The sequence below is a fragment of the Ostrea edulis genome, chromosome 8, assembly GCF_947568905.1.
Source record: "Ostrea edulis chromosome 8, xbOstEdul1.1, whole genome shotgun sequence".
NCBI lineage: Eukaryota > Metazoa > Mollusca > Bivalvia > Ostreida > Ostreidae > Ostrea > Ostrea edulis.
The window spans coordinates 1,597,965-1,618,729 of NC_079171.1; the positions used below are offsets into that span (position 1 = coordinate 1,597,965).

Consider the following 20,765-nt stretch of genomic DNA (forward strand, 5'->3'; position numbering starts at 1 on the left):
TTACCCAGCCAAGTGCTGATCACGTTGTTTAACTTGCGTGATGAAGAGAGAGACTCTACCACATATCACTATAAAAGCTATCTGACTAGTGAGGCAGTTCTCTCTTCTACTGTCCGCTATAAAAGCTAGCTGACTAGTGAGACAGTTCTCTCTTCTACTGCCCGCTACAGTATCACGAATAGATAATGAACACTTCCGTGTGATTTAAATCAAAATAAATGTGAAAGTGGAGTAGATCAAATTCACCGCTAAATGATTAGAAGCCGATATTTTTACACCTGAGCTTCTTTTCAAGAGTTATCTACTCTTCGTACATTTGTGCAGTAAATGATTAATTTTAATTGATATTGTCATAAAGAGAAAGTGTATGTAACTTTTAGCATGGTATTTTTGATGACAATGTAATTTCCTTTAAAAGTATTCTAATAAAACACCCCCTTCCCACCGACTTCAATGTAAAATTCTAGGTAAAATAAATCAAACAGTAATCAAAATTTAGAAAAATTATATGGTGGATTTTTATTTATGAACCTTTTAAACTGATAGAATAAATACAAAAATCACACATTCGTTTTAATAGATTTGAAATATGAGTATTATACATTGAATACTTTAACCCCCTCCCCCCCCCCTCCCTTCTGATACAGTACGCCTCCCCAATGTTAAATACTTGCCGACGCCCCTGGAATTTTATTTCTTACAAGCGTGTTGACAGTTTGATTAAATTATATACTGATGACAGCGCAAATAATAATCAAACTAACAAATATTGATCTATCTAGGACACCCCATTTACACGATATACACGTTCCCTTCGCCGCTGTTTAATTTCTGTAATCTTCTATATTCATGTAAATATATATTATCGTGATATGTCAAACATCGCAATTTGTCAAGAAATAAATTTTCATTTGTCCAAAATGAATAAATTTGACAAATAATTCAGGTAGATATCCATGAAAGGTGAAGATAACGAACAGTAATTTGTTTCTATATATGAATTTGATCGGGATCGAGATGACAGAAACTAACGAGCACAGGAGAACATTTTCCTCTAATAAAATAGGTTATAGATGGATGCAAATTCTTTAGTTTGAGTTATATTTCTACTAGCATAAAAAACAATTGTAGTCAAAAAGTCTACATATTTGTAATGATTAAAAATTCCCAGGGTTCTTTATCGTTGTTTAGTAGGACCCACCTGCGCAATCGATTGCTCAAGAACTTTGAAGGGACTAGTTTTACACTAACCCAACAAGCAGCCGAGAGCGCTCGAGAGGAATGCTGTAGAATTGTAAGTCGAAGTTTCTATACAAGACAAGTTTATTTTTATACTGACATTACTGAATGAAAGGTGAAGATAACGAACAGTGATCAATCTCATAACTCCTACAAGCAATACAAAATAGATAGTTTGGCAAACACGGACCTCTGACACACTAGAGATGGAATCAGGTGCCGAGGAGTAAGCATCCCCTGTCGACCGGTCCCATCCGCCGTGTATAGAAAGGAAAAGAAGGAACTGTACACAAGTTGTAAAGTAAGAATTACATCACGGTCTTCTCTAACTCAGTCTATTAAACTTTTGTAGGTACTGTTGTCCAGAATTTCCTCTGACATCAGGAAGTATAGACCGACTATCAATTTGTTTTATCTATCTATCTATCTATATATATATACTATGATATTAAGATTAGCAAACCACAAGCCATTCGGACAACCATTTTCAGGAAATCCACATGCCCGAACTCAATTACACTTGCCCGAAAATGAAAGTAAATTACACGCATGCGAAATCTGAATAATTTTGAAGACAAATCCAGAACAGACCGAGTTAAGATTAGATGCGTAATTAATGGAACAAATGACTTTGTTTGGGGTGAGTTATTCTAATTGCATGACTTGAGCATGTGCGTAATATCTACTTCCAATTGTCAAATTAAAACTCTGACGAGTAATTTTTTTTTTTTACAAGCCAGTCGGACTTGTTGCCAAGCAGATTTTACAAGTCAGACAGGAAAATCACTGGCCGCGGGCATTCGGACTACCGCTAATTTCACAGTATATATATGACATATTCCAGCAAATTAGCATAAATGTCCGTCAATTTTTTCCCCTCCGTATTTAAAGATAAATATGTTTAAAAAGTAAAGAATGTTGTTAATTACAAACTTGAATGGACTAGAGTTAATTATAAAATCAAAAATATTTTGCCACACATAAATTGTTAAAATTATTTTGGTATATGAATGTTCAAAATATGAGAAAAATTGACAGAATTAACTCCCGTGAGAAGTGGTACCCAACTTCTCGGGTACTTTATTTCAACTTATATAAGAAAACAAGGGGCGAAAAAAATGTAACATAAAATGTATGTACTTTTACCTAATCTTTATAAAAAAAAAATCCAAACTATTTATGAAAACAAATTATACAAAAGTAAATTCAAAGTAAACAGTTTTTGTAACTTTCGTTCTGTCAAACATACTGACGTTAGCACTAATAGGTACATAGAGATGTATTGCAAAACAATTTGCTTTGATTATTTTTCTGGAATTAAGCATTAAAAGTCATAATCTAATTGTTGAACAGATTTTATCTTCTTTAAACAAAATATATGACTTAAGAAATTACATTGATATTTGGTCTAACATCATTCTGTCAAATTCTACTCGGCACAATGTGACATTAGCACACTTCTTTAGCAAACCATTGTAAGAGTTGTGGTTCTTTGTTGTTATTACAACTCTCCCTGCAAAGGGCGTTGTAATGGGATTTTCCAATTGCATGGCAGGTTGAGTGAATGAGGTATCTAGACTTACGTAAAACTTCAAGCGATAGACTTTCTGTCAAAATTGCTGACATTAGCAACATGTGACGTTAGCATAAGAAATTGTTCTATTTGTACTAAATCATACGTCAAACTACCGGTTTATGAATTCAAAGACTATTTTATTGCAATAGAAACTCATCATGGGAAACTATTTATAGTCTATCATGATTTATATCACTGCGAAAAAGTTCCGCAAGGTTTTGTTCCGTCAAACAATAACATTAGCATAAAAAAGTTCCGTCAAGAACTGATATTAGCATTGACAGAAAATAAAAGATTTGGGGTCATTATTAAAGCACAACAAACATTGGTCTTGATGTAATGTACATAGATTACATTTAAACCTTTCATTAAGAGAGCCATGTAGTTAAATAATTTCACAACTTATTTAGTAAACAGAAGATTTATTAATTGCTAATGTCATTTTCCATCAAGTGTTCCGTCATAAACATGTGATGTTAGCAATCGTTTTTTAAAAAATGAAATTAAAAGTGAAAGAATACTTTTATAATTTTATTTTTTACATTTTCTTGATCCTGAGTGTTAATATTTTTAGTTACCACAAAAAATTACCACAATTTGGCACTTTGAAAAGACATTCCCAATGGGAGTCAATACAAGTATTTTTCATGGAACATGTCATATGTATATATAAAGCACAGTAATAGCAATGAACTCGTAAATGAACATAACTCAATTAACTGCCCTAAGTGAAGAAAAATTTAATATCAAGTACAGAAAATTTCACTTTATTTGGATACCCACTTCCACCCCTACCCGGGGTTAAACTCACGACCTGCAGAACAAAATCTCCTAGCAGCATGTAACCAGCACACTAGACCGCTCGGCCATCTAGGCAAGTCTTAAATTTCTTTATTGTCCTTGTATCTCCTCAGATCCAACACATTAAGAAAGTAGGGTGTTGTTGGGTATTTGGGCAATATATATATATATATATATATAAGATAAAAACTCTAAACATTTGTAGAAATATTTCGACCGTGTTACCGGTCTTCTTCAGTCGTGTTTATCTCTCATAGCAACGTAATGCACGGCTACAGACACGAAAGTACTATGACATCACAGTAAGTATTATAAACGTCAAAGTTGATATTGCGCGAAAAACATTTGAGAAAGGTAAGAGTCTAATAATAAAATGAACAATACTCACCCGACCTCGTGGACACATCCTAAAATATGACGGAGTACAATTAAATATTTGGTATTAGTAATGAAACAGAATTTTAGAAATGTTTGTCCACAAAGCAGTCGACTACTGGCCTAAGTGAATACAAACAAGAAATATTACAGTACTTCAGTAGTAATCGTAAATACATCAATATTGTTATAATCAGTTATTATAACATGTTCTTTGCATTAGTGATGAAACGATTGTCGCCGATGATCGATTGTCGGTCGTTCAGAGACCTACGATGCTACTAATCGATTACAAAATAAAAGTCGCCAACATCGTTGACCAAACAAAATCCGGAAATCAGTTCAAATTTGTTCAAATTTTATTTTCTGTATGTCAAACCCGATCAAAAATAAACAAACAAAATGGCGGGAGATGTGAAGGACGGTAACAACAACATTCAAATAAAGGAGTGTATCTCTGATATCATTGATACATTGAGACTATAGATAAATTCCATGACTTGATATATTGATATTCTGATTTATTCAACTGTGAACAAACGAGACAAAGAATTCAAATGTTGTTTCCATACATTTAATGATTCTGTTATGTATTATGAGGGGAAACACTTAAATGTCAATTCCGATTATAATCGATTATTAATCGATTACATGTGTCCGATTATTGCCGATAATCGGTTATGGTTTTTTGTCCGATTGCCCATTACTACTTTGCATACAAGTCTTACAAGACATCAATTATTAAAGACAAAAATGTTTCCCCCTTTTGTTTATTCCATGAGGTACATTTTAGTATTTAATTTTTTCTTCCATAAATTTCCTTTAAAGCGACGATAAATGTCATTTTTTTATAAAGTTTTTCAATTCCTATTATAGAATAATCATCAATACTATGAGAATCCGTATAGAAATGAATAGCAACAGGGTCATCAGTTTCTCATCTAATAAATGACAAATTCAAAACATGGCTTTGGTATAGAGTTACCCCAGTTTCTCCCACATATACAATTTTCCTGCATTTTTTGCAAAACACTCCATAAACTACATTGCTGGATTTACAATTGATATAATTTTTGATATAATATTTGTTATCGTCGCAGTCCTCAAACTGATTGGTTTTAATGACATATTGACATAAAGTACACTTTTTAGCACCACACGACTCGCATAAATTTCCTTTTCTAAAAAATATTATTGTGATTCTCATGTACCAGAATGTCTTTTAAATGTTTGTCTCTTTTAAATCTTCTTCTCAAGAACCACACACATGTAAGAAAATTTAAATGCATAGTGATGTAGAGCAGGAAGGCCTCTACCAAAATTGTAAATTTCATGATCCCCGGGGTAGGTGCTCTGACCCCAGGACGGGGTCAAACTTGTTATATAGTGTTTATGTGTAAAACACTTAAGTGCTTTTGATACTAAATTGAAAGTAAATAGATATTTAGAAAGAACAGGTAGTTCTTTACCAATATTGTAAATTTGATGATCCCAGGGGTAGGGGTTTTGGTATCAGGGTGGGGCCAAAAAGGTCAATTATTAAACGTGTGAACTATAGACATTTTTAACTTCTTGATAACTATCATTCCAATTCTTATCAAATTTGGTATGAATCATCATTGGGAAAAGGGGAACATAAATTCTGAATTTCGGGATTCCAGCTCCCCCTTGATGATCCCAGGGGTAGGGGTTTTGGTATCAGGGTGGGACCAAAATGGTCAGTTATTAAATCTTTGAACAATAAACATTTTTAACTTTTTAGCTCACCTGAACCGAAGGTTCAGGTGAGCTTTTCTGATCACATTTTGTCCATCGTCCGTCTGTCTGTAAACTTTTCACATTTTCAACTTCTTCTCCAGAACCACTAGGCCAATTTCTGCCAAATTTGGCCAAAAGCATCCTTGGGTGAAGGGCTTTAAAGTTTGTTCAAATGAAGGGTCATGTCCCTTTCAAAGGGGAGATAATCACAAAAATGCAAAAATAGGGTAGGTCATTTAAAAATCTTCTCAAGAACCACTGGGCCAGAAGAGCTGAAATTTACCTGAAAGCTTCCTGACATTGCAGATTCAAGTTTGTTCAAATCATGCCCCCCCCCCCCCCGGGGGGTAGGATGGGGCCACAAGGGGGGATCAAAGTTTTACATACAAATATATAGGGAAAAACTTTAAAAATCTTCTTCTCAAGAACCACTGAGTCAGAAAAGCTGATATATATACAAGAAAACTTTCTGACATAGTGCAGATTCAAGTTTGTTCAAATCATGGCCCGGGGGGGGGGGGTAGAATGGGGCCACAAGTGTGGGGGGGGGGGGCAAAGTTTTACATACAGATTATAGGGAAAATCTTTAAAAATCTTCTTCTCAAGAATCATTGGCCCAAATTCAAGTTTGCAAAAATCGTGGCCTCCAGGGGTAGTTGGGGCCATAATAGGGACTAAGGTTTTACATGCAAATGTATATAAAAAGTCTTCAGATATGGGCCAAGGTGAGCGATGTGGCCCATGGGCCTCTTGCTCTTGATAACTATCATTCCTATTTTTTTTCAAATTTGGTGTGAAAAATATTTGGAACAAAGGCAACATAAATTGTAAATCTCAGGATTCCTGCACCCCTGGGGCCTTAGGGACGGGGCAAAAACTGCCCCAAAATGACCAATTTTCAAAAATCTCCTCAAGAACCACGCACATGTATGAAAAACTAAATGTATATTGATGTAGAGCAGGAAGTCTTCTACCAAAATTGTAAATTTCATAATCCCGGGGGTAGGGGTTCTGACCCCAGGGCAGGGCCTAACTTGTTATATAGTGTTTATATGTAAAACACTTAAATAACATTTTCTTTAGTGCTTTTGATACTAAATTAAAACAAAATGGATAGAGCAGGCACTCTTTTACCAAACTTGTAAATTTGATTTTCCCCAGAGTAAGGGTTCTGACCCCAGGATGGGGCCGAACTTAGTATATAGTATTTATGTGCAAGTTAGCTGATACTGTATAAATTCTAAATGCTTACTTAGGAATAGCAGAAAAGGGTGTACAAAAAATGGTGAATTTCACATTACCCAGGGTTATGACTTTAGGATGAGTCCAAATTAGTCATATATTTTGATGTTTTAATGTTAATACACTTATTATCTAAAGCCTTTCATCTGTGTATGCACTTTTGAGGGCAGTGAAGTTTTAAGAACACATCTTGTTTTATATTGTTGCTGAACATTAGAATTTAGCTTAAAGATATTCAGAACTGGAAATTTTTTTTAGATTTCATAGCCCATGGAAGTAGTGATACTTTTTCACTAGTATTCAGGTGACCAATAAGGCCTGTGGGCCTCTTGTTTTTAAAAGGAAGTAGAATGAAAGTCACAATAAAGATATTTATATGATCTCTTATTTATAAATTTGATTTAAACTTGCAGTGTCCCTGTTACATAAGGGCTGTTCCAGAAATGATCAAATGGGGGGGGAGGGGGGGAAACGATATTTTTTTGTGTGGGTGGTCGTATTTTTTCATATTTTATTTGGTCCGTGGTTGGACTGTTAATAAAATATTTATTATGGGTAGTGGGTAGTTTCCATTGTTTTTTAATTTTGTGCCACGTAGATGTTGAGTTTGCAGAATATTTTTATTGTCGCTCTTGTCGTGTTGGTTACAAAACGTCGGAGGGAAAATAGAAAACATGCTTTCGAAATCGGAAATCGGAAGTAACATAGAACTATTCGAGTTGTCGCTCTTTGCAGCGCATAACTTTCCATTACGGCACTCTTCAAATTAGAGGCGTGTTTAGTAGGGTCCGTTGGGACGTGATGGCAGCGAACTCTGTTTTGTAGATTATTACAGTTTACAGTGCATCGATTTTGGGAATATTTTGAAACCAATACAGGGTTCCAAATTACCGCTCGCCCACTCGCATTGGCGACTAAACTTTGCTTGTGGGCACCCAAAATTTCCGTTCTCGTCGCCCACTTGGCGACCGTAATTGTCCGATCAACATTTTTCTTTCCGACCGATCCGAGTCGTATTATAATTGAAGTTCAATTTCCCGTTGAGGTTTTGCCACTTGGCGAGACATTCATAGGGTATCAAACCTTCCAAAATGTATTTAAACCAGAAGTTGAACAACGCAAGGGTCACTTCAAACGAAAAGAAAACGTCTGCTTTTACCAAAGTGGAAAGAAGGGGAGAATATGGCTCGATGACGGCGAAAAGGGGATGACGTGCTGTGTGTACAAAACATGACACGAAAGGTCCAATCGTTGTGACAGCTTTCCCAAGTTATAAACTTGACAGCATCGTAAAGCTGAGAAATTTTGAAATCGCATAAAAAGTCTGAAGAAACATGTGTTAAAGTCAGACGCCGCGAAGATCATAAAGTCCATTAACTCAAATATTTTTGCTAGGCTGACGAAATGAGAGTGGAAAAGAATTACAGCGAAGGAAACAGAATTTAAATATTGAATAGATATTTTGATTTTTTAAATGAATTGCAATGTGACCTGATGTTTCTTTTTTCTTGTAAAAAAACCCCCATGTTATTCAATTTCATATGTGTGTGCTACTAAAATTTCATGTGGGCTAACAGGATTTCTTATTCAGGGGCCCACTTGGCCCCTAAGGTATTTAGTCGAAGTTGGAACCCTGCAATAGGTATTCCGTTTTCTAATAAAAATAGGCAAACCTTGGTTGATTTATGCGAGGGTACCGATGCGTTATATTTATCAGTCTGTGATGGTGATATAGAGGCCTCCGGGCGCGGGCTCCATTAGAAGATGAACGATTCGTGGAAAAACATATCCATACCCATTTCATGATAATAGCATCGCTTGGACTCCCAATCTTTCCAACATTCCCGTCATTGATGCCTTTGATTGTTGATGTGACATCATTTCTTCGGAACTACTGTGATACTGTGTGTCGCACAGGCATTACCGTGTCATTGACTAATATGTTGACTGTGCTACCGTTTGAGCGAGGGCAGCTTCATATATGTACATATTTTGTAATGTTCATGCTTTGATCAGGTTCAATTTAAACAATATCTATTTGCAAAATACTCATTACTTGAATTTTCTCTCAGGGTTTTATATTAAAAATCATTAAAACATGTATACATGAATGTGATATAAATATTTTTATGCTATATAGTATATATACATTTTATTTCTGCTGCCTTCACTGTGACTTGCTTAAACTTTGATGCACGACCTGTTCTGAACTGTATGTTCTCAGCTTCTACTTCCTTTTTTCTACTCTCAATCTTTTCAAAGTTACAAATTGTATGATAAAAATGCCTAAACCTTTCACGTTTGTAAAACTATGTTTAAACAGCACTGTCTTTGAACACAAAACGCATTTCAATATGTCATGAAAATTTAAACAAAAATAGATCGATAAATTCAACTATTTGGCATGTATATGCCCCCCCCCCCCCCCCCCCCCCCCCCCCGGGCGAACCTATCTAATTAGAAAAATAAAATTCATATAATTCCTTTGTAGCAATGATATGTTTTAAAAGAGAAAATTAGAACAAGTTTTATAATATTGTACATAATCCTAGTTGTAACACAATGAAGAAATATTTCAGCATTCACATATAATCATTGAATAAAATTGCAACATCATTGATTTCAGCCCCTCTCCTGGAATGCTGTTGTTGTGAGGATACATTAATTAAGATCAATTTACAAAACTAGCATTAAGGATTTTTCAGTCGTTAATCTATTTAGCAAGTGGCATCGGGTTGGTTATCATGGGGGGGGGGGGGGGGGGGGGGGGGGGGTGTCTTCGTGGTTTGCATTACCAGACATGTTAAAAGGAAATGGATTGAAGCACATGTTATTTTTAGTCACGGGAAAAAAACCAAAGATTTTAAAAAACTGCTTTCAATCCAATCGATTTTTTGTAATTTTTAGCTCACCTGAGCTGAAAGCTCAAGTGAGCTTTTCTGATCACCCGTACTCCGGCGTCCGTCCGTCCGTCTGTCCGTCTGTAAACTTTTCACATTTTCAACTTCTTCTCAACAACCACTGGGCCAATTTCAACCAAAGTTGGCACAAAACATCCTTAGGTAAAGGGAATTCTAAATTGTTAAAATAAAGGGCCAGGCCACCTTCCAAGGGGAGATAATCAAGAAAAGGTAAAAATAGGGTAGGGTCATTAAAAAATCTTCTTCTCAAGAACCACTGGGCCAGAAAAGATGAAATTTATAGATAAGCTTTATTAGGTAGTGCAGATTCTAAATTGTTAAAATCATGGCCCCCGGGGGTCGGATGGGGCCACAATAGGGGGTCAAAGTTTTACATACAAATATATAGGGAAAATCTTTAAAAATCTTCTTCTCAAGAACCACTGAGCCAGAAAAGCTGAGATTTATATGAAAGCTTCCTTATATAATGCAGATTCTAAATTGTTAAAATCATGGCCCCCGAGGGTCGATGGGGCCACAATAGGGGGTCAAAGTTTTACATACAAAATATATAGGGAAAATCTTTAAAAATCTTCTTCTCAAGAACCACTGAGCCAGAAAAGCTGAGATTTATATGAAAGCTTCCTTATATAATGCAGATTCTAAATTGTTAAAATCATGGCCCCCGGGGGTCGGATGGGGCCACAATAGGGGGTCAAAGTTTTACATACAAATATATAGGGAAAATCTTTAAAAATCTTCTTCTCAAGAACCACTGAGCCAGAAAAGCTGAGATTTATATGAAAGCTTCCTTATATAATGCAAATTCTAAATTGTTAAAATCATGGCCCCCGGGGGTCGGATGGGGCCACAATAGGGGGTCAAAATTTTACATACAAATATATAGGGAAAATCTTTAAAAATCTTCTTCTCAAGAACCACTGAGCCAGAAAAGCTGAGATTTATATGAAAGCTTCCTTATATAATGCAGATTCTAAATTGTTAAAATCATGGCCCCGGGGGTCGGATGGGGCCACAATAGGGGGTCAAAGTTTTACATACAAATATATAGGGAAAATCTTTAAAAATCTTCTTCTCAAGAACCACTGAGCCAGAATAGCTGAGATTTATATGAAAGCTTCCTTATATAATGCAGATTCTAAATTGTTAAAATCATGGCCCCCAGGGGTCGGATGGGGCCACAATAGGGGGTCAAAGTTGTTTTGTTTTTTTTCTTTCTTTTTTCATTTTTTTTTTTTTTTTTTGTTGTTGTTGATATAGTGCAGATTCAAGTTCGTTAAAATCATGGACCCCGGGGATTGAATGGGGCCTCAAGGGGGGCATCAAAGTTTTACATACAAATTTATAGGAATAATCTTTTAAAATCTTCTTCTCAAGAACCACTGAACCAGAAAAGCTGAGATTTATATGAAAGCTTCCTGATATAGTGCAGATTATAAATTGCTAAGATCATGGCCCCCGGGGTCGGATGGGGCCACAATAGGGGGTCAAAGTTTTACATACAAATATATAGAAAAAATCTTTAAAAATCTTCTTCCCAGAACCACTAAGCCAGAAAAGCTGAGATTTACATACAAATATATACGAAAAATCTTTAAAAATCTTCTTTTCAAGAACCACTAAGCCAGAAAAGCTAATATTTACATGAAAGCTTTCTGACATAGTGCAGATTCAAGTTTGTTCAAATCATGGCCCCTGGGGTAGGATGGGGCTACAAGGGGGGATCAAAGTTTTTCATACAAATATATAGGGACATTCTTTTAGAATCTTCTTCTCAAGAACCACTGAGTCTGAAAAGCTGATATTCACATGGACAGCTTCCTAACATAGAGCAGAGCTAAGTTTGTTCAAATCATGGCCCCCTGTTGTAGGATGGGGCCACAATAGGGGATCAAAGTTTTACATACAAATATATAGGAATTTTTTTTTAAAAATCTTCTTCTCAAGAACCACTGAACCAGAAAAGCTGATATTTACATGAAAGCTTTCTGATATAGTGCAGATTCAAGTTTGTTCAAATCATGGCACCTGGGGATAGGATGGGGCCACAAGGGGGGATCAAAGTTTTACATACAAATATATAGGAAAAATCTTCAAATATCTTCTTCTCGTGAACCATTGGGCCAAAGAAGTTCACATTTACAAGAAAAATTTCTGACATAGTGTAGATTCAAGTTTGCGAAAACTATGGCCTCCAGGGGTAGATTGGGGCCATGATAAGGACTACGGTTTTACATGCAAATATATATAGAAAGTCTTCTGATATGGACCAAGGTGACTCAGGTGAGCGATGTGGCCCATGGGCCTCTTGTTTAAATACCACTAATTCAGTACCTGTGGTCCCTCACGTATTCTAACAGCTTTTAAGAAGTTAGTCTCCCTTTTTTTTTCTTTTTTTTTTGGTTAGAATAATAAATTGTTATTGAGAATTTAGTATTTTAATGTTCACGTAATAATAATGTTCCAGTAGTATGACTTTTAACAAGTATGTATTTAGATCCGCCACTGTTTGCCTTATGACGTACGTCAAAACGTAGACATGACGTCACACATCATCTTAGCCTGCCTTTCATAAACATTGCACTCCGTTAAACATTTCGCCTAATGGTGCACTCAATTTTGGAGCTAGGAGACCACAAGATTAGGATGATATTCTGCTTAAGTTCACAATCATATTCCAAAGTGTGACTTGGCGAGATCTCAGCCATTTTTGACAAGGGACATATGGGATTGGCGTCAAAAAATTTTCCTTGTTAGAGGTTGAGATTTAGCTCGGATTATTTCCCGCGCTTTAGTCATTAGAGCTCGCAGTACGAGCCTGTGCTTGCTACTAGAATGTTTGTCCTGAAAACATCGCGAGATTTGTACTGTTTTCATTTTTTGAAATATTTTTGTGGTGGGTCTGGTTAGTTTTTTTTAATTAGATGGGTCATTGTAAAATGAGTTATATTAATTTGATGGGTCATGGGTCAATTTCTTATTTTTTTTTTATGGGTTCTTGGTATATACAAAAGGTGCCTCCCTACCCCCCCCCCCATGTATTTATTTCTGGAATAGCCCTAACTCTATGTTAATGAATTTAATTTTAATTGTATTTCAAGTGTCACTATCTCGGCCTGCCTAGGTAACATGATCCTGATACCAATCCTCAATTTGCAACAACATTTATAGTGATATCTTTAGTTTGAAAAATTGGACACAAAGCTTTGAGTGATGTAACGCGAATTCCTTGACAGTGAATTTTGGATCATATCATTTCTTGTTTTTCCTACAGGTGACAATACTTAGATGTAGTGCATGGCGTCATAAAGGGGGAAGAAAGGATTGACATGTGGTAGTATAAACAGCTGTATCATTAATTCTTAGACATCATGATTTTAGAACAATTTAGAGGTCACCAGAACTGATAACTCAAGTGAGTTTTTATGATTTGTCATCAGCAAACTGTGTATCTGTAAATGTTTCACATTTTTAGCTTACCTGAGCTGGAAACTCAAGTGAGATATTCTGATCACTTTTTGTGCACTGTCTGTCTGTTCATCCGTATGCACAGTTTTCACCTATTCAATTTCTCCAGAACTGGTGTGACAATGTCAATTAAACTTGGTACAAATGATCCTTGGAGGAAGGCCCTTAGGGGAATCAAGTTGTTCAAAGGAAGAGTCATGATCCCTTCAAAATGGAGATAATCAAGAAAATGGAAAAATAGGGTGGAATCATTTGAAAATTTTCTCAAGAACCGTTCGGCCAAAAAAGTTGAAACTTGCATAAAGGCTTTCTGACATGGGTACCATCAAGTTTGTTCAAATCACAGCCTCCAAGGGCAGGGTGGGGTATTTTAGGGGATAGGAGTTTTACTTGAGTGTATATAACAAACATCTTTGAAAACGTTCTTGTCAAGAACAACGGAGCTCCGTGTAGTACTGTCATGTTGATATATGCTAGGACACCCAGGTAGTGTAGAATCAAATTTGATGAAATCAGTACCCCCAAATCCAGAACCCTGTGGATAGTGAGTGTTCACAATAGGGATCAAAGTTTTGGATGATAATATATGTAGGAAAATATTCTTCTCAACAACAGTAAATCCATGATCATTATGACAAGATCTTACATTTCATACCATGATTGTTGACCTTTTAACCTTGTATTTCAGTTATGTTGTAACATTTGGGGCAAGAAAAACAAAGAACAGCTGAACAATAGCAGGGCGAAGGTAACTCAGGTGAGTGATTGTGGCTCACAGGCCTCTTGCTTTCTTCCCAGTCAACCATTGCAGTCTTTGCATTGTTTTAACACATACACTTCAGGCAGGTGTATCCATCTTTCATTTGAATTGATTGTATCGGACAAAAATAGAAACATCACAGAAAAAAGTTTAATGAAAGTAATTTTCTGCCTGGACTTGTGAATTTGCAAGTTTCACATCCGTTCTCCTAACTTTACCAGGCTCCGGGCACCAGACTCCTGAGACTTTTCAAAGACTGCTCTTGCATTGTAACTCTTTCTGTTGCATACGTTTCAATACAGTAACTGTATCACATGCTAGTATATGATGAATTGTGTATTTTTGTTTCCACAGGTGATAACAGCTAGATATATCAGCATCACAAAGACAGAAGAACAGAAAACAGGCACTGGTAACAGTTGTAACATTGATATCAAAATATTATGAACTCAGAACAGGTTCAATATGTTTAAACTCACAGCTGAGTTTTGTGATCTCAGAACAGGTTCAATATGATTAAACTCACAGCTGAGTTTTGTGATCTCAGAACAGGTTTAACATTTTTAAACTCACAGCTGAGTTTTGTGATCTCAGAACAGGTTTAACATGTTTAAACTCACAGCTGAGTTTTGTGATCTCAGAACAGATTTAACATTTTTAAACTCACAGCTGAGTTTTGTGATCTCAGAACAGGTTTAACATGTTTAAACTCACAGCTGAGTTTTGTGATCTCAGAACAGGTTTAACATGTTTAAACTCACAGCTGAGTTTTGTGATCTCAGAACAGGTTCAATATGTTTAAACTCACAGCTGAGTTTTGTGATCTCAGAACAGGTTTAACATGTTTAAACTCACAGTTGAGTTTTGTGATCTCAGAACAGTTTAAATATGTTTAAATTCACAGCTGAGTTTTCATGATATCAGTGTACATAGGTTTGAGCTTACATCCGAGTTTTCTTGATTAAAGTTTGTCATACCTGTCTTCTGTAAACTATTCACAACTTCTAATTCAATTCTTTACTTAACCACAAGGCCAATATCAGTTAGAAATTCTATGTGATCTTTTCCAATCTTGCCACATGTTGGGGGGGGGGGGGCTGTTAATGGAATTTATTCAATACTTCCTATCTTCTTAAAGAGGTTAGATAAGTTGGAAATAATGAAAATAAGATAAGATTTTGAAGATCATACATTATCTTCTGTCTCATTCAAGAATGGGTTTCTCTTATTGAAACTTCATAAATTTAAGGTCATAGTAGTGTGGGTTCTTTATCGTGCTAACGCCTACGATGACCTCCGTTTTAAGGTCATATCCAAATTACCTCTAATTGTGGATGTTTGGTGAAAAAACAGTCACTACCTCTCTTGTTAGATTCTTCAGCCTTTGGTTGTCTCAGTTGTATGTGGACATTTTGAATTAATGGTCAGGATATCAATCTATCAAATTACACAGGTCAAGTTTGTTAAATATTTGGGTCAAGTAAAAATATTTTGTCAGAGTCATGTCCCTTGGCATTAGGAAATTTCATTGTATAGCACTCCACATTGACTCAAACAAACATTGTATGTATACTAACAATAATTCAAATTTATCTGAAGCTATAATTGTTCAATATATAATAGAATCATGAAATTATTAACAACTTAGATTACTTTTAACAGAATCCTCAGGACAGCTGTGTGAAAGAGAAAAGGAAGATAAAAGCAGAGTGGTATTATAAGAGTTTCTTTATTACATGGATAATTTACCTGTATTTGTAACTCTGGATATGAATGGCATGGAGTGTTAAAGGAGGATATCAATGTCTATTCACAACTTAATAATATTGGCTATTTTAGGTCACCTGAGTCACTCGGGTGACCTATTGCTATTGTTTTCCGTCTATCGTCGTGTGTCATCTGTCAAAAATTTCAAATTTTGTATGAAGCATTCTTGGGACAAGGGGGGCAGACAATGTAAATTTCTGGACTCCTGCACCCCTGTGGTGCATTACTTCATTTAAAGGATCAAACAATCAAACTTGTCAGATAGTGATGCTATTTTGTTTTGTTTGTTTGCTTTACATTGCTTCAAGAAATTCTCATTCATACTAAGTCATCACCAGCTGTAAATGAAGGACCACAAATTTAGACCTATACTTAGTGCTCAGGACTGTGGCAGTGAGGGTTATTTAACATGTCTAGACCTATACTTAGTTCTCAGGACTTTGGCAGTGAGGGTTATTTAACATGTCTAGACCTATACTTAGTGCTCAGGACTGTGGCAGTGAGGGTTCTTTAACATGTCTAGACCTATACTTTGTGCTCAGGACTGTGGCAGTGGGTTTATTTAACATGTCAATGTCTGTCGTGACAAGGAACCTCCATTTTTAAGTTCATATCTGAAAATCCAGTAACTCTTACTTCTCAAGAGTATTTGACAAACAGTCATGGCCATAATGCAAACACGTTATTAGAAGGTAAAAAAATAAAGCATGCAAGTTATCTTTTTGTCACAATGAGTTACCTCTCTTTGCTCCTGTTCTTCATCAAATACTGTGTGGTACTGTTGATAACTCAAACAGGTTATTTTTAGTGATACCGCATGATACTCTGAATTATACCCATCTGTCTGTCCGTCTGTAGATGCAATGGTTTCCTGGGTCTAAAGCATTATCCTTTCCACCTACCGTCACCATATCATATATATGGACTACCCATGGGATGAAGATGTTCCCTATTGATTTTGGGGTCAAAAGGTCAAAGGTCACGCGCACTGGACATCGAAGTAGCAATATGGTTCGGTTTGTCATGCCATTTGTTTTTTACACTCAGAAAAGAGGGAGTTTATACCTATTACCAACACCCTTTGGGAGATTGGGGTAAGCGGGGAGTATTCTTAGTGAGCATTGCTCACAGTACCTCTTGTTTTAGTTAAATTGTTTACGTTATTTTATGTCAACTCCTCTCACTTCTTCCATAAAGTCCTTGTACAATAAGACCTAGAAAGCAAACAATGGTAGTGAAAAAAAAAAACACATTGTATTCTTGAAAATCTGTTTTTTACCTCTGAATATATAATAAACAAATGAAGTTCACAGAATTAGCTCCTGTAGATTAGGTTTAGATGTAAGAATCACCGTGTCTGTCTGTCTACACATCTATCTTCTGTCCGTCCCTCCCACTTTGTATCTAGTGGACAACTTTGTAATAAGAAGAGAATAAAAAATCATACTTGTGACAAAAATTGCATACAAACAGATATATGCAATAATTGATTACAAAATCTGAAACTCATTCGGTTCTTCGTGTTTATAAGAATCACTCATCAACAGACAACACTTTCCTATATACATGTATAATACTCAGGTTACTGTTAATGCCCATGGGGCTCTTGTTAAGTTGAAGTTTGAATTTCAATGGAGTACATGATTAGTAGTGGGGTTGGTCAAGGTTTTGTTTTCTGAGAAAATGTTTCAGATCAAAGTGAATTGATCACCATGGTGATATTCAAATAAATGTTACCACTTGATGTTTTTAGGTTCACACTGAACTCCCATGAGGTCCTGCATTACTGAGGAAAGAAAGGTGATGTTAAAAAGGTAATGGTTCCTATATACACATACATCTACACAGAATTGTGTCTGTGTATTTTGATGTCAATGAAACCGTTTTTGGTCTGTCTGTCTGTCTGCAACTCATTGTTACCTTGAAATAACGGATTATGCAGTAGATTACATCATTTTTACTTTGAGAAATAATTGAGTAAGTGAACTTGTTTTTAGCTCACCTGAGCTATTCTGATCACTTATTGTCGGTCGGTCTGTCCGTAAACGTTTCCCATTTTCATCTTCTTTTCCAGAACCACTGGACCAATTTCAATAAAACTTGGTACAAATCATTCATGGATGAAGGGGATTTAAGTTTATTCAAATGATGGGCCATGTATAACCTTAAAAAAATGCAAAATAGGGTGGTGTTATTTAAAAATTTCCTTCTTAAGATCCACTGAGCCAGGAAAGTTCAATTTGATATTGCTGCTTTCTGACATCATGTAGATTTAAGTTTGTTAAAATCATGCCCCCCCCTACCACTCCACCGCACCCGGGTATAGGTTGGAGCCACAATAGGGTGAAAGTTTTACATGGGAATATTTGGGGAAAATCTTTTAAAAAATCTTCTGATCTTTTCCTTATTTCTTAAGGATTAATGGGACAAAATTCAAATTTACATGAAAGCTTTCAGACATGGTAGATTCATTTGGGGGGGGGGGGGGGGGGGCACGATAGGGGATCAAAGTTTTATGTACGAGTGAAAAAGGGACACTTTTTAAAAAATCCCTAGGGACAGAAAAGTTTTACATGCTGTTAGATACAGAGCTGCCAACCCTCACGATTTTGGTGTAAGGCTTACGATTTTAGGACCGAAAATGCGTCTTGCGATTTCACTATATATCTTCCGATTTTCACCTATTTCACATTTCGAAAGTTTTAGAGCTGTCTGTCATTGGTTTTTACTTTTATAATAAACAAGCCATAGTCATTACTACGTTTGTTTGCATAGTCTATATATATATATATATATATATATATATATATATATATATATACTTTCTAAAACTTGACATGTAAAAAATATTGTTACATTAGTATATTATGTAATTTTACAGTTACTGTGTCAGTTATTCTGGCAAGTGTTTTAATGTCATTTTCCCCGCCGTGAGAAATGTTGAAGTTTATCAAACAGATTGTACACTTATCATACAAACTCCCCCTTTCTGACTTTGAAACAAATAGATGTTTACAAAGTACTTGCTATTTTTCTTCGCATTTTTGGCTCTTCTTTGGGGGAGTATTGTTATTATTTCCATCAACACATGTCTTACGTTTAGTAGCAGGTGCCATATTGTTTATTTCAAAGCATTGAAAAGATCGAGATTCTGTATATATATATATATGTCCCCCAAAGAAGAGCCAAAAATGCGAAGAAAAATAGCAAGTACTTTGTAAACATCTATTTGTTTCAAAGTCAGAAAGGGGGAGTTTGTATGATAAGTGTACAATCTGTTTGATAAACTTCAACATTTCTCACGGCAGGGAAAATGATATTAAAACACTTGCCAGAATAACTGACACAGTAACTGTAAAATTACATAATATAATAATGTAACAATATTTTTTACACGTCAAGTTTTAGGAAGTAAAATCAATAAAAGATGCATTTAATCTTTTGCATTTGTAAAATGCATAACAATTAGTATACAGTCTAAATTCATTAAATTTGGATTTTAAGTATGCCTAAAATTGCTCAGGTTACATATTTATTCATAAAAGATCTCTAGCAGAAGCTTGGCGGCCCCCTGACCCCCACCTTATTATTTTCCATTTCATAATGTTGGCAGCTCTGTAGATGGAAAAATCTTTAGAAATATTTCTTGAACTATTTAAGCTAGGGCTTTCATACTTTAGTATGTAGATACTATAGATAGGGAGGGGGGGGGGGGTAAAAAAAATTTCATCGGAATAAACATTGATTAAAATATCTTTTAAAAAAATATATTAATTTCCACTTAATATACATGTATTCAATTCTATTTAATAACCAAAGAACATGTTCATGTTGGCACCGTGTTAAAGATGTCAGATATACTAAAACAGAAATATATGTTAACACAAGAAAATCACACTTTTTTGTTACACATAATAATCAAAATAGATAAAAACTTGTGAAAATGACAAATTTTGAATGTCAACAGTTTAAAAAACAAACTGCTAATTAATAAATATGTATAGATTAATTTTGAATATTGGGGAAATCTTGTATAAGGGCTGTTCCATTAAAACATATGAGGTACCCGGGGAAGGCACTTTAAAATTTGGGTAACCACCCATAGAAGCATAAAAATGTAATGAGGGACCACTCACAGAAGCAATTTTAGATAGTGCGGCACCATCCATAGAAGTGAAATAAATGTGAAATACACTTTTTCTTTAAATTCAATATGCATGAATGACTATTTATAACCCCTGAATAGAGGTCTATTTTCAGATGTTCCCAAGCATGATAGTAAAGAGAAGAGTATCTTGGGTGTCATCACCATTCAAATAACTGGCCATCAATGAAGCTTGATCATAGAACCATCAATTTATTTGATCAAGACTGTCTTTCTTAAACATGATAAACTAAATTAATTTTATAAGTCTATCTGTTCATAAAAAGTCTAGTATTGTAAATGTTCAAAAACAACTATCAAAAGTTTTAAAATTGACTAGTATTTTAAGTATTAAAAAACAAGAAAATGTGTCTCTTTACATAAATAAAATGATATTCTGTTTCTTAGTCAATATATAAATTTACAACCTGCAACTTAAGATTTCTGAGGCTCTATTCTACCGTTTTCAACAATTTCGATAAATTCCAATTTCTCTATTCATATTTGTGCGCCAAGTTTGATGTACTGAAGTTTCAACTTCCGATTGTCAAGTCATTTGCATATGTCATAAAATAGTATTTACATTAATGGACGTATGGACAAGTAAGGAGGCGAAAGCTATTTCATCGGTATTGAATTTAATATCAAGTTAAAAACTGAACAGCAGAGTGTAAATTCTTTCTGCAACAATATGATTTTCCTTTCTTTGTCGAA

General features: G+C 35.3%; 2 protein-coding genes and 1 pseudogene across 5 annotated transcripts in view; all 3 read left to right on the forward strand.

The window, feature by feature from the left end:
* The window catches only part of LOC125682852 (uncharacterized), a 265,876-nt gene that overhangs the window by 231,247 nt on the left and 13,864 nt on the right, over positions 1-20,765 (forward strand). The window contains exon 1 of one of the 3 annotated variants that reach the window (XM_056147888.1): positions 17,501-17,721. The exons of the other annotated variants lie outside the window; for them this stretch is intronic. The gene's annotated coding sequence lies outside the window, so the exon portion shown is untranslated. Of the gene's footprint in view, positions 1-17,500; positions 17,722-20,765 lie in introns of those variants that run through there. 3 annotated transcript variants of the gene reach the window in all.
* The window catches only part of LOC125660976 (uncharacterized), a 100,915-nt pseudogene that overhangs the window by 7,852 nt on the left and 72,298 nt on the right, over positions 1-20,765 (forward strand).
* The window catches only part of LOC125667650 (uncharacterized), a 161,218-nt gene continuing 141,957 nt past the window's right edge, over positions 1,505-20,765 (forward strand). The window contains exon 1 of one of the 2 annotated variants that reach the window (XM_056147885.1): positions 1,505-1,540. The gene's annotated coding sequence lies outside the window, so the exon portion shown is untranslated. The remainder of the gene's footprint in view (positions 1,541-20,765) is intronic. The other variant, XM_056147883.1, reaches the window with a different exon arrangement.